The 12,702-nt window shown below is 33.7% G+C and overlaps 1 pseudogene across 1 annotated transcript; it reads left to right on the top strand.

Moving 5' to 3' along the window:
- Window positions 1–1,450: 1,450 nt before the first annotated feature.
- LOC149229111 (cell division cycle 20.2, cofactor of APC complex-like) lies at window positions 1,451–6,128 on the top strand (annotated as a pseudogene). Its single transcript, XR_016248369.1, has 7 exons — window positions 1,451–1,568; window positions 1,877–1,892; window positions 2,250–2,262; window positions 2,708–3,629; window positions 3,728–3,922; window positions 4,203–4,331; window positions 5,969–6,128. The product of XR_016248369.1 is annotated as a cell division cycle 20.2, cofactor of APC complex-like (transcript).
- Window positions 6,129–12,702: the final 6,574 nt, after the last annotated feature.

The raw sequence follows: 12,702 nt of genomic DNA, 5'->3' as shown, positions 1-12,702 counted from the left end.
TTTGTTGATCTTCTTTCTTATTGAGCTCAAGATTTATTTTCACCAAGAAACTAGAGGGATCCCCAACAAAATCTTCCATGTTGTTTGTGTGGAAAATTGGTTCCCTCGAGGAGTCAAAGTCTATGCTTCATATTTGTACCACAAGACCTAATGACCCCCAACTTTGACTTTTACCTGAAAGGTTATCTGCACCTAAGTCTAAATGTAGAAGAAAATACACCCATCCTCTAGTTGAAACATGGGCCACCAAAGCATATCCATTAAAGAAACCCAATTATCCTCAATCCATATTTTAAGGGATTCTAGCTAGATAATCTTACTATAAAAACGCTCCATAGTCTTTCCTAAGATGTCTAAGACCTCCTCAATCCACACATTCAACCCTAACATCATTTCCACCTTTGTTGTTTTAGCACAAATGAACCTTTTACTCCATTGCTTGGATTCCACTCTTTGAATGACCTCCTAGGAGAACTTCTTCCTATTCTACTCCAAAGGATCTAGATATTCAATTTCCTAGGGCACTGGAGAAAGGCATTCAAAGCTTGAAAATGATATATGTACTACATGGTCTATTTGGAGATATGTCTTAGTATAGAACAAAGGGGTCACCACCTCAATATTTTTCCTAGAATTAATAGGGTTATTAACATTCTTGTCTAGATTAGACTTGAGATTGGCAAGTGTCCCTCAAGACTTAGAGTGGAAAATTTTGGAGTCATAATTTGACTCTGGTCAAAATATTTGGACTTGATAAGGGCTATCAACCCCATAGTCCACAATGTGTTCTTCCATGATGGCTAGCCTCCAAAAAATATTGTCACAATAAAATTATCGAAAAAATCCCAATACGAGAATCATGGTAGATAAATCTTGTTAGAAAATCCTCCTAAAATGTTTCTTGCTAACACGTTTGTTCTCATTTGGATTAGAGAGAGATAGAGAGAGATGATTAAGGTAACCTTTCTCAAGCTATGCTTAGACTTGTAACAATAATCATTCCATACCAATGACCTCAAACTCAAGACTATAAAACCCTTATTGCCCATACCCTAAACATCATCCTATCTCTTTATATATATATCCACAATATATTATATGTTAATATAAGATTTTAATAAATTATAATTAAATAAATATTATTTTATATTATTTTTAAAATAGTCAAATGTATCGTAATTATAGTTTTCATATACAATAAGAATAGTCATTGGCAAAATGAATTATTTAAAAAAAAAAAAATTGTTTTCAAAAAATTAATAATTTAATGGGTCAAACTTACACTTTTATTCAATTTCTCAGGTGTTAAAAAAATTATGATAAAAAACAATTTTATATTTTACTCCCATACCAAATTAATTCAATTTTTTTAATATAAAAATTATTTTCAATGAATTTAATATTAAACCTAAATTAATAATAAAATTCTTTAATTAAAATATACATTGACATGGTGAAATTTGAGGAAGAAATCCCGCAGAAAAAAATCGGGCAGAAAAGTCAGTTTTTTCCAGAGGAATATTACCCTAGAAAATTATTATTAAATATTAATGTTTGGCATGTGAAAGGTAAGTACCCTGCCTCTAGGCAGCCTTGTGAAGCCTTTTTTCTTGCAGCTTTTTTAGACGATGAGTATCTTGATGTCACTGGCACAAATGACATGATGAAATGTTATTGGAAAAAACAGTTTTTCCCAACAATAATTACCCTAAACAAATAAGAAGCGCAAATAATGCAAATCCTGGGAAGAAGAAAACGCAAGATGCCACGTCTAGTTTGGCTAGATGACCACTGGCCTAAAACTAGCTACAATCAATTCACAGTTGCTCTCATCCTCCTGCTAGCATCAATTGTCCTGGTTTGTCTGATTGTGCAGATAGTTTTGCTCTGGGGCAAGGAGAACGCCAAGAGGATACCATGGGCTTCTGATACTTGGCTCGCTCGCTGAGGTTAACCAGACGTCTTGGAATTCATTTGGAACTACTGCCTTTTTTTTAGCATTGAATCTCTTCATCATCCTACGGAGGGGCTCTTATTAGCATTGAATCTCTTCATCAGGAGGGCTCTTCCTTTGTGATGGCCCATCGAAGGAAGCTCTGCACTTCCGTGATGATATGGACCCAACGAAAGTGCGGAAGAGCCCTCACAAAGGAAGAGCCCTCCGTAGGATGATGAAGAGATTTAATGATAATAAGAACCCTCCGTAGGATGATGAAGAGATTCAATGCTAATAAGTGAAGAGCACGCAGATATATTCCTCAGGTAGGCCAAGATTTCATATTTTTTACAGTCATTTTCACTAGATATTCCATACTCAAATCTTGAATACCATTGATGTTTACTCGTTATTGAATCAAAGCCCTTGATCCTATTTTCAATTGCAGCATTATCCCATATGGAGGAATGTGTTACACAGATTTTTTTTTCTTTTTCATTTGTAACGCTGAAATCGCTACCATACCCATTCCAATTTCTTAATTTTTTTTTATAACAGAATGATGTTAGAAATCATTTCAGTACAGAAGAAGTACCCCTTTGCAAACAAAGCCATTATCACATTTCTTCTTTTTTAAACCATTGATATACTCTTCGGACACCAGAGAAACTACATAGTATTTGAGGTTTTTGTTATTAGTACACTGGATATGCCTATGTGAGGACCATTGTAATTTAACCTAGTAATTTAACTTATCCATGTTGATTGCAGTCTGCAGATAGAACGCTGGATGCGCCCGACCTTTTGGATGATTATTACTTGAATCTATTGGATTGGAGTTCCACCAATGTTTTGTCCATAGCCCTGAACAACACTGTATACTTGTGGCATGCTTCTGATAGCTCTGTATCTGAGCTTCTGAATGCAGATGAAGAGGGTCCCGTTACCAGCCTTAGTTGGGCACTCGATGGGACGCAAATTCCGTTGGGTTGAATAATTCTGTTGTACAGTTATGGGACTCGCAATCTAATAAAAGGATAAATAAAACATGTTTATCTCTTCAAAAGTTTTCTCATTCTAATATAATGGCAATCGCTAAATTTGACATGATACAATTGCAGCTAAGAGCCTTGAAAGGTCATCATGAACGTGTTGGTGCACTTGCTTGGAATGGTCCTATTCTCACCACAGGAGGGCTGGATGGGATTATAATCAATCATGATGTTCGCATCCGTGACCACATTGTTCAAACATACAGAGGACATACCCAAGAGGTTTGAAATGGTCTCCTTCTGGCCAACAACTTACAAGTGGGGGAAATGACAATCTACTCTACATTTGGGACAAGAGCATGGCATCCCATAATCCTTCCTCTCAATACTTCCACCAATTAGATGAACATTGTGCGGCAGTCAAGGCCTTGGCATGGTGCCCCTTCCAGAACAATGTTTTGGCATCTGGTGGAGGGAGTTCAGACGGTTCTATAAAGTTTTGGAACACTCAAACAGGTGCCTGCCTGAATACCATCGACACCCATTCCCAAGTCTGTTCATTGCTGTGGAATAGACATGAGCGTGAGTTATTGAGTTCGCATGGCCCAAATCAGAACCAGTTAACCTTATGGAAATACCCATCCATGGTGAAAATTACTGAACTTACAGGACATACTGATAGAGTTCTTCATATGGCACAGGTATGAAAATTCATGCTTTTTATGAGTACTTGTGCATGCATCCATTTTTTCCCTTTAAATTTGTCCTAACGACCCTTACCATTGATTTACTTCTTCAGAGTCCTGATGAGTACACGGTTGCATCAGCTGCAGCAAATGAAACACTCAGGTTTTGGCAAGTTTTTGGGGCTCTCGATGCCTCAAAGAAGACTAAGACTAAAGATGCAAAAGGGGCTTTCAACATGTTTCATACTCACATCGGCTAAGAAGTATCTGTCCAAATTCATGGAATCAGGATGGATGTTCAACTGAAGGTAGTAATTAGATGTTCTTTTTTCTGTTTACAAAGCTCTTTTCCAGGAACTCTATAGTTCTGTTGGATTTTCATGTAGTACGTTCCAGTTTCATGCTCACATCCGATAAGTATTTGTCCAGATTCATGGAATCATAATGGATGTTCAACTCAAGGTAGTAATTAGATGTTTTATTTTCTGCTTGCAAAGCTCTTTTTGCAGGCACTCCATAGTTCTGTACTCATAGCATGAATTGTGTATTTTATCTATTGTGGACCCTGATGGAACAATGTTGCAACAGCTTTCTGAGACAATGATCCATGTCTTCAGCTGCGTGATAAGCTTTAAAGTGGTTTTGGCAAGTCTTTGCAGCTTCAAAGACGGTTCCAAAAATGATACTTTATCTGTGAGGGGATGCTCAATGTTGCAGGTAATGCTTAATTATTTATCTTGTTCATTACTTGTAAGGTACTTATATCTATATTTTTATCTCCTTTATATTTTATTTCTGTAATATGGTACACTATCCCATCATGCAATTCTTGTCACATGTGCATTCTGATAAGATATTGATATTAATCATAGTAACTAATCGCATACGTAAGTGCTACTCCGACTCATGTCGCTACAATTCTAACATTAAAAAATATTGACTGCACTGAACTGACTAAATTCTTAAATAAGCAGACACTAAATTGAGAGCTTCTCATGTCCTGCCAGGACAGGCAATATGAACATCTTGTTTTGTATACTTGTTGCGAGGTCATGTCCATGGATTTTAAACCTTTGTTCTCATGGAACTGTTGGCCTCATCAATAATCCTTGTCCTGTGTCTCCAAACAAATCTTGAATTTTTGTGGAAATTGTTTCTGCTTCTTGTATCCAGTAATCATCTCTTTCCTCCAGTTACTGGTATCTGTTATTGGGCTGTTTGACTGACGAGCCATTACATTCTGTATTCCTCTGCTCTCATGGAACTATCTTCCTGATCAATCATGATTGCCCTATGTCGCCAAACACAGCTTGAATGTTTGTTGAAATTGTTCACCCTCAATGGTCCTATCTGGTCATTATATCTTGCCTATGATTACTGGCATCTATTATTGGGCTGTTGGAGAGACCAATCATTCTTATGCTGTATTCCTTTGCATTTGAAATCGGTTCAAGTTCTGGCATTTTTGTTTTGTCCGATAGCCATCCTGTGCCTGTATTTTTCTATGAAACTTTGATGGTTTTTGGAGTCGTTGCGACTCCTCCATCTGGGTTCCCGCTGGATTCTTGCCATATTTTCGCATGCATAACACAAATTTTTTGATACTCTACGTCCAGCTAATTAGAATGTTTGCAGTTACCTCTGATTTAAACATACCCATCTCTACTATTTCATGGATGTTCTCATTTTTTTTTATTTTTTTATTTTTTTTTCCAAATGTGTTTTGCAATACCTTGCTTACCGGATAATACAGGTTACCACTACCACATAAATCAAATTAAGTTGAAATTTCAATCATGGTTTCATTTTTTTATTTTCACTTTCCCAGTAAATTTTGGTAATGAAGTCAGTTAATGATGAATAAGAGAAATAATCAGAGAAACTCTGTCTTTGCCTGTTCTTAACTTACCTTCCAAGGTAATTTAAAGGAAATACTGACAGGTATACTGGCAGCATTCAGTTTGTCAGATTTATTCAGAATTTGCAGATGATTTATAATTTATTATATATGGCTGATTGATACTCAATATTACCATTTACCAGATGTCTAGCAAACAAATTTTCATCCATTTAGTCAACAATTAAAATTGGATCAATGAGATGTAATCTGCAAATGAGGTCTGTGAAGAATCAGTGGGAATAATTAAGATAAAATTCTAGGTTTTCCTCTAGCTTAGAAGGCTAAATGACACATTGTCAAGTATTTCAATCTAATGTAGCAGAATTTATTAAATGAGAGACATTTTGAGTTTGCAGGATACTGTTTAATTTGTTATGCATTGCTACACTTAGCACTTCCATAACATTTGTCTAACACTATGAATTGCTTCTCTTTACTACACATGTTACAGAAGATCGTTCAAGGTGCCTTTAAGGAACATGGGATCTTGCTAACATTCTAAGATGTTCGAGGATGGGTTCAACTCTCAGAAGAAGAATCATACAGAGAAGAGCAGCATGGTTCCTCAATTGCATATTTTTAATGTCAAGATCCTAAGGTGCACTCTTTTGTTATTGGTTCTGTACTTAGCTAGTTGCACTACAACTTTCCAGCACAACTAAATTAGCAAGTGTCTCTGGTTGATACTATATGTGCTTCATCTTTATTATCTTTTATCGCATGAATTGTCTTGTAATTACATTTTATTGTATTGCATTATTTACTGACAATTGCCTCATTGTAGCTCCTCCCTCTTCCCTTTGGGCATTGATAATCAATATATATAGATGTTTGCCCCATAATCTTCCAACGACATTTTTCATTGATGTCTGCCCCATAATCTTCCAACGGCATTTTTCAATGCCACCAATCAAAAGGAAAATTTTCCACCCTTCAGCTTCTTAAATTGAAGTTTTTATGGGATTAATGTTCAAGGCATTGGGGATATTCGAGATACAAGAAAAAATGTTGATCAGCAACCTCCATTACTTCAAAGCTTTTGATAATTTTTTAGAAAGGGCAATGCTTGTCTGTGGATATAAATACAAGTGTGGATATAAATCTAAGTGTTTAGATACAGGTTTTCTGAAAATAGTTTAACTTTCAAAACTCTATTGTTATTTTGGTGCTTAGGGTTCTGAATTACAATTTCACATTGAATCAAATAACTAAAAGTTCAGCTTGTCCTATATTTTTCTTTAATGAATCTACAATATATACACTTCACTGGCATAAATTATAATATGAATGAAGTTCTGGCATTACATATCGGCAATTAAATTAATTCAACTATCAGATTCTCTAATTACTGTTTTAATAACTTACGAAAACAGCTACAAGTTGCATTGAACATTTCTCCACAAAAAAATGTTTTAAAAACAATTGTGAAAAGTGAATTGCTTAATTTTCTTTTAATTTTCATACATAATGGTGTAATGCGCCAATATATTTTATTTTATTATTAAGACACGATATTTATTATAAATCCATAAATTAAATATCAAATATTTATAAATCATCATCATTATTTTTATTTTTAAATTTATCCTTATAAAATAGCTATTTTAACATGGCAACATGAAAAAACAACATGAAAACAAGTAAGGTGCATAACTCCCCAAAGTTTTTGAATATGTACAGTGAATATTGTGAAAATCTAACAAATAGATATAAGGTTTAGTATAAACATGTGGATATTTGAAGATGGTATTGAAAACAGTGGTATTAGATTGGATAAATAAATTTATGTTTTGAATAGGCAAAATATTTGAAGATAGATTGGACAACGACTATATGAAATATGTACAAGTATGATATTTAGGTGTAATTATATGTTTTATTTTATATGGACCTGAAAATATGAACATTGCAGGTCTTTTATGAATTTTTATTTTTATATCTTAAAATTGCATTGCAGAATTTTCAATGTGACATATATATGAAATATATCACCTCTAAATTGTAATTATTTTTATTAGTTTATAATAATATTGCAAAAAATTCAATGTGACAAATACATGAAGTATATCACATCTAAATTGTAATCATCTCTCAATTCTTAAAGCCTTGTATATCAAGTTAGGGGTGGGGAGGTTTCAAAAATATTGCAATTACAATGTATTGATAAAAATATCAAATTGTGTAAGACAACTAAAGGGATGGAGCGGTTAGCTTTGCAATGAGATGGACATGATTTGAAATGTCATGAACAGGTCCATTGTGACATGTGGATATTGCAATTAAAGGTTAGCCACAAGACCATTGTGACCTAGACTTGTTGATGGACGTACAAGAAAACAAATATTGTTGATTTAGAGCTTTCATCAATAACAATAAGCCAAACTATATATAATTATGTAACTACACATTATATAAAGTAGTGTTGGATTTTGACATGCCTAACCTAAGATATTTTTTATCATATTTATGTTCAATAGATTGGAATGTTTGCTAGTACCTCTAAAATCTAACATACCCATCATTATTTCATGGATGTTATACATTTTTTCTTTTCCGAAGTAGTGTGTCATGCCTTTATGTATGCCATGTAGTGGAGATTTTCATTAGGAGATAAATTAGATTCACTCAAATTTGAATTATGGTTTAACTCTTTTGTTTTCACTTTCCAAAAATTTTTGGTAATGAATTTTGCAAATGATGAATAAGAAATACTTGTATGAAAATCTTGTCGTTTTGTTCTTAATTATAAGGTAATTCAACGGAAATATAGGTCGTTATCTTAACTTAAGGTAGCAGTGTTTAGTTTTTAGATTAACTCATCAATAACAATAAGTGAAACTGCATATGATTATGTAGCTACACATTTTATAAAGTAGTGTTGGATTTTGGCATGCCTAACTTAAAATCTTTTCTATCATACTTTATGTTCAATAGATTAAAATGTTTGCTAGTACCTCTAAAATCTAACATACCCATAATTATTTCATGGATGTTATACATTTTTCCTTTTCCAAAGTAGTTGCTATACCTTTATGTATGCCAAGTAGTGGAGATTTTCATTAGGAGATAAATTAGATTCACTCAAATTGGAATCATGGTTTAATCATTTTATTTTCACTTCCCAATAAATTTTGGTAATGAATTTTGCAAATGATGAATAAGAAATACTTGGATGAAACTCTTGTTGTTTTGTTCTTAATTCTATGGATTCTCTATGGAAATTAACTTCTGATCTTTTTTTTTGTCATGACAAAGATCTTCGTTCTTGGAATGGATACAATGTCTCCCTTCTCAATGAAGGCCAATTCCAAAATCTTCTAATGGTATGTGCAAATTTTCCTGATGGATATCTAAAGCATTTGCCAAGAGTCAATGGTGAAATTGGTCGTTCCGTAGAAGATCATGTAGCTGCTTTCCTAGATTTTGCTGATAATATGAACATAGAACATGAAAATGTTTATATGAGATTATTTGTGCAATCCTTAGAAGGAAATCTTAGGATATAGTTTAGGCAACTTAGACCTGACTCTATTAGAACATGGAATGAGCTCATAACTATCTTTAAGAATCAATGGGGTGTAAAGAAGGATCCTGTCTACTTTCTCACTGAATTTGAAGAATTGAAGAGAAATCCTTCCGAACCAGTGGCCGAATTTATCAAAATATTTAATAAACTCTATCATAAAATGCCTATTGATTGTAAGCCATTGGTAGGTTAGATTTTCCAAAGCATTTGAGGATAACCTTGCAGTTATGTTAAGAAAAAGAGTGTCCAATACATTAGAAGATATGCAGACAAATGCCATAGAGGTTGAAGCTAACAGGTCTACTTCTAGCAAACTTAAAGCTAAATAAGAAAAATAAGAAAGAAAATCAAAAGCTATGATTGATGACTCATCTTCCTCCACATCCAAACTTGAAGATCATAAAATTGATGAAATTACATCTTTACTTAGAAACCTTTCCAATAGGATTTCTAAAATCAAAACACAACTTAGAACCACTCAACAAACTGTTGTTAGGCCACAAGCTCAAACTTAATTTCGAAGAGCTCTTCAAATGTAGATCCTTTAGAGAGCAGGTTCTGATAAAAAAATCCAACCACCATTGTTGATTGATAATCAACAACCTCAGGACATAGGTCCTTTAATTACTGAAGATATCAATAATCTTGATTCTTCAGCAGTAAAAATGGAAATAGTACCTACATCTTCCTCTCGGTCTTTTTAACAAGAGAAAGGAGATGCTCAACTTTCCAAATATCAAGCATTCTCTCAATTTTTGATTGCAGAATTAAATAAGAGGTATGATCTAATACCTAGATCGAGCCCAGGTAGACCTCCTAAATCTACAACTCTAATTGAACCTGCAATAAAATATATTCAAACACAAACTCCAACACCTCAAACTGCAGAGTCATCTACTAAAACTTTTGAATCATTTGATAAAACCATTTTGACAACTTTTAATATTGAGAAAGAATTGGAAAGATTCAAAATTCCTATCCCTTTAGCTGAACTTTCCAAGAACCCTGGTTATAAAAATCAAGTGTCTAAATGGATACAATCCTCTAGTGGAGATGCTGAGGGAGATATTATCAATCTATAAGATGAAAAACATTCAATAGTTTTTGGCCCTAGTTCTGATATGATTGATGAGATTGTTCCACCCTTTAATGTAACTTTAAGGGGCCATGATTTTCTCTTATATAACTGCATGTTGGACTTTGGAGCTTCTCATAACCTTATGCCAAAGGTAGTTATGGACCAACTTCAGTTAGAAGTTACTTGTTCCTATCATAACCTCTACACGTTTGATTCAAAGAAAGTACCATGCCTAGGACTGATCAAAGACCTAGTTGTCACCCTAGCCCAAATACCTATTAAGAGTATAATTTTAGATAGAGTTGTCACTGATATTCCTGCCAAGTTTGGCATGCTTCTATCTAGATCATGTTGTGATAAACTTGGAGGATCACTTCAGATGGACATGTCTTTTGCTACTATTCCAGTCTATGGAGGTGAACATCTAAGGTTATATAGGGAAGTCAGATTCCTCCATATTGCTTGTAGGACTGATCAAGAAAAAAATCACCCCATCTATGCAGTAGATCAGGATTTTGGTTTCTTTCAGTTATCATTTCAAAATTCATAAAACACTCAACTTACTATCGAAAACACAGTTTCCAAACATAAAATTGTAAAATCAGACATCTGGAAACTTTATTTTGATGGCTCTTGCTCAAAGGAAGGAGCAGGAGTAGGCATTGTTTTAATCTCACCAAATAAATAAAATATTACTCAGTCATGTAAAATTGAATTTGAAATCACCAATAATGTGGCTGAGTATGAAGCTTTTCTTCTTGGTCTTGAACTAGCTAAGAGTTTAAAGTCTCAAAAGTTGAGTGTCTTTTTTGATTCTGAGCTAATAGTTAAGAAAGTTAGGAACTTGTGTCAAACAAGGCACCCAAGACTCAAATATTATAGAAATGAAGTTTGGGATACCATTGAAAATTTCTTTCAAGGATTTAACATAACTATTATACCCATGGATGAGAATACCCATGTTGATTTAGTTGTTGTTTCAGCAAGCTCTTTCAAAACCCCTGAGCTAGTATTGTTGGAATATCATATTCAAGTCAAGTACAGACCATCAATTACTGATAACCTTAAACACTGGTAGATTTTTGAGGATGATCAACAATTAAAATCTTTTTTTTCAAGTCATTGATGAATTCTCAAATATGAAAATTGAAGAAGATAAAAAAGATGTCCAAGAATCAAATCAACAAAGCCTAGAAACTTCATTCAGTCCTAAAATTCTTGATCATGATATCATTCAATTATCTAATAATTTTATTCCCAAAGGATTAGTTCCATTGGAAAAACTATTTGATAATAATGATGTCTCTAAAAACCCCCTGTCTAATTCACTTGAAGAAGAAATTGAATAATGTCGTATTGGAACTCTAGATGAAGTTAGAAATGTTAAATTATCATCATCTTTGCCTTTGGATGTTAAAAACAAATACTTGAATCTTCTTAAAAATTACGAAGATGTTTTTGCCTGGTCTTATAATGAATTAAAAACTTTTGATACATCTTTGATTGAACATAAGATTTCTTTGAAACTAGAAGCAAAACCCTTCCAACAAAAATTAAGAAGAATCAATCCAATACTTCTTCCAACTATTGAGAAAGAACTTAAAAAACTGCTTGATGCTCATATCATAGTCCCTCTAAGGTATTATGACTGGGTAGCTAACCTAGATCATGTCAGAAAGAAAAATGGTGAAATTAGGCTTTGTGTAGACTTCGAAATTTGAACAAATCATCTTTAAAGGATAACTACCCATTGCCCAAAATGGATCATCTACTTCATAAATTTTGAGGTGCAAATAGGATTTCTATGCTAGATGGATTTTATGGTTACAACCAGATTATGGTAAGTCAAGCTGACCAAGACAAAATTGCTTTTACTACTCCCTAGGGTACATTCATGTATTACAGGATGCCATTTGGACTGACAAACGCTGGAGCCACTTTCCAAAGAGACATGGATCTAACATTTGTTGGTAAGACATCTAAATTTACTGCCATTTATCTAGATGATTTAACTGTGTTCTCTAATTATGATGAAAATCATTTAAAACAATTGAGTAAGGTTTTTGACAGGTGCAGAAAAGATGGCATATCCATAAATCCAAAGAAGTTTCTATTTGCTATAAAGGAAGGGAAATTATTAGGGCATATTATCTCAAAGGAGGGAGTTATCATTGATCCAAAGAGTGTTCTAGCTATTCAAACTCTATCTCTACCTAGAAACAAGAAGGAGATACAAACCTTCCTTGGGAAAATTAATTTTCTCAGAAGTGTTATCCCTAATTATGTAGACATAGTAAAAGATATAATTGATATGTTAAAGAAGAACAATGAAGTGAAATGGAAACTTTCTGCTAGATATGCTTTTGATCAGATGAAAAAGGCTATATCTAAGGCCCCTACATTAACCAGTCTTGATTACTCCTCTCCTTTTAGCATATTTTCTTTTGCATCAAGGACAACCTTAGCAACTGTACTTTTACAGAATAATATAAATGGTGATGCTCTGTCCATAGCCTTCTTTTCTAAAGTCATGAGGGATGTTGAGCTTAGGTATGACATTATTCAGAAACAAGCTTATGCCTTA

Source organism: Pinus tabuliformis, chromosome J, assembly GCF_031772625.1.
Source record: "Pinus tabuliformis cultivar Carrire ecotype Pingquan chromosome J, CPIR1, whole genome shotgun sequence".
NCBI classification, from domain to species: Eukaryota; Viridiplantae; Streptophyta; class Pinopsida; order Pinales; family Pinaceae; genus Pinus; species Pinus tabuliformis.
The sequence above is the reverse complement of the archived record's forward strand: the minus strand, read 5'-3'. Positions and strand labels throughout refer to the sequence as shown.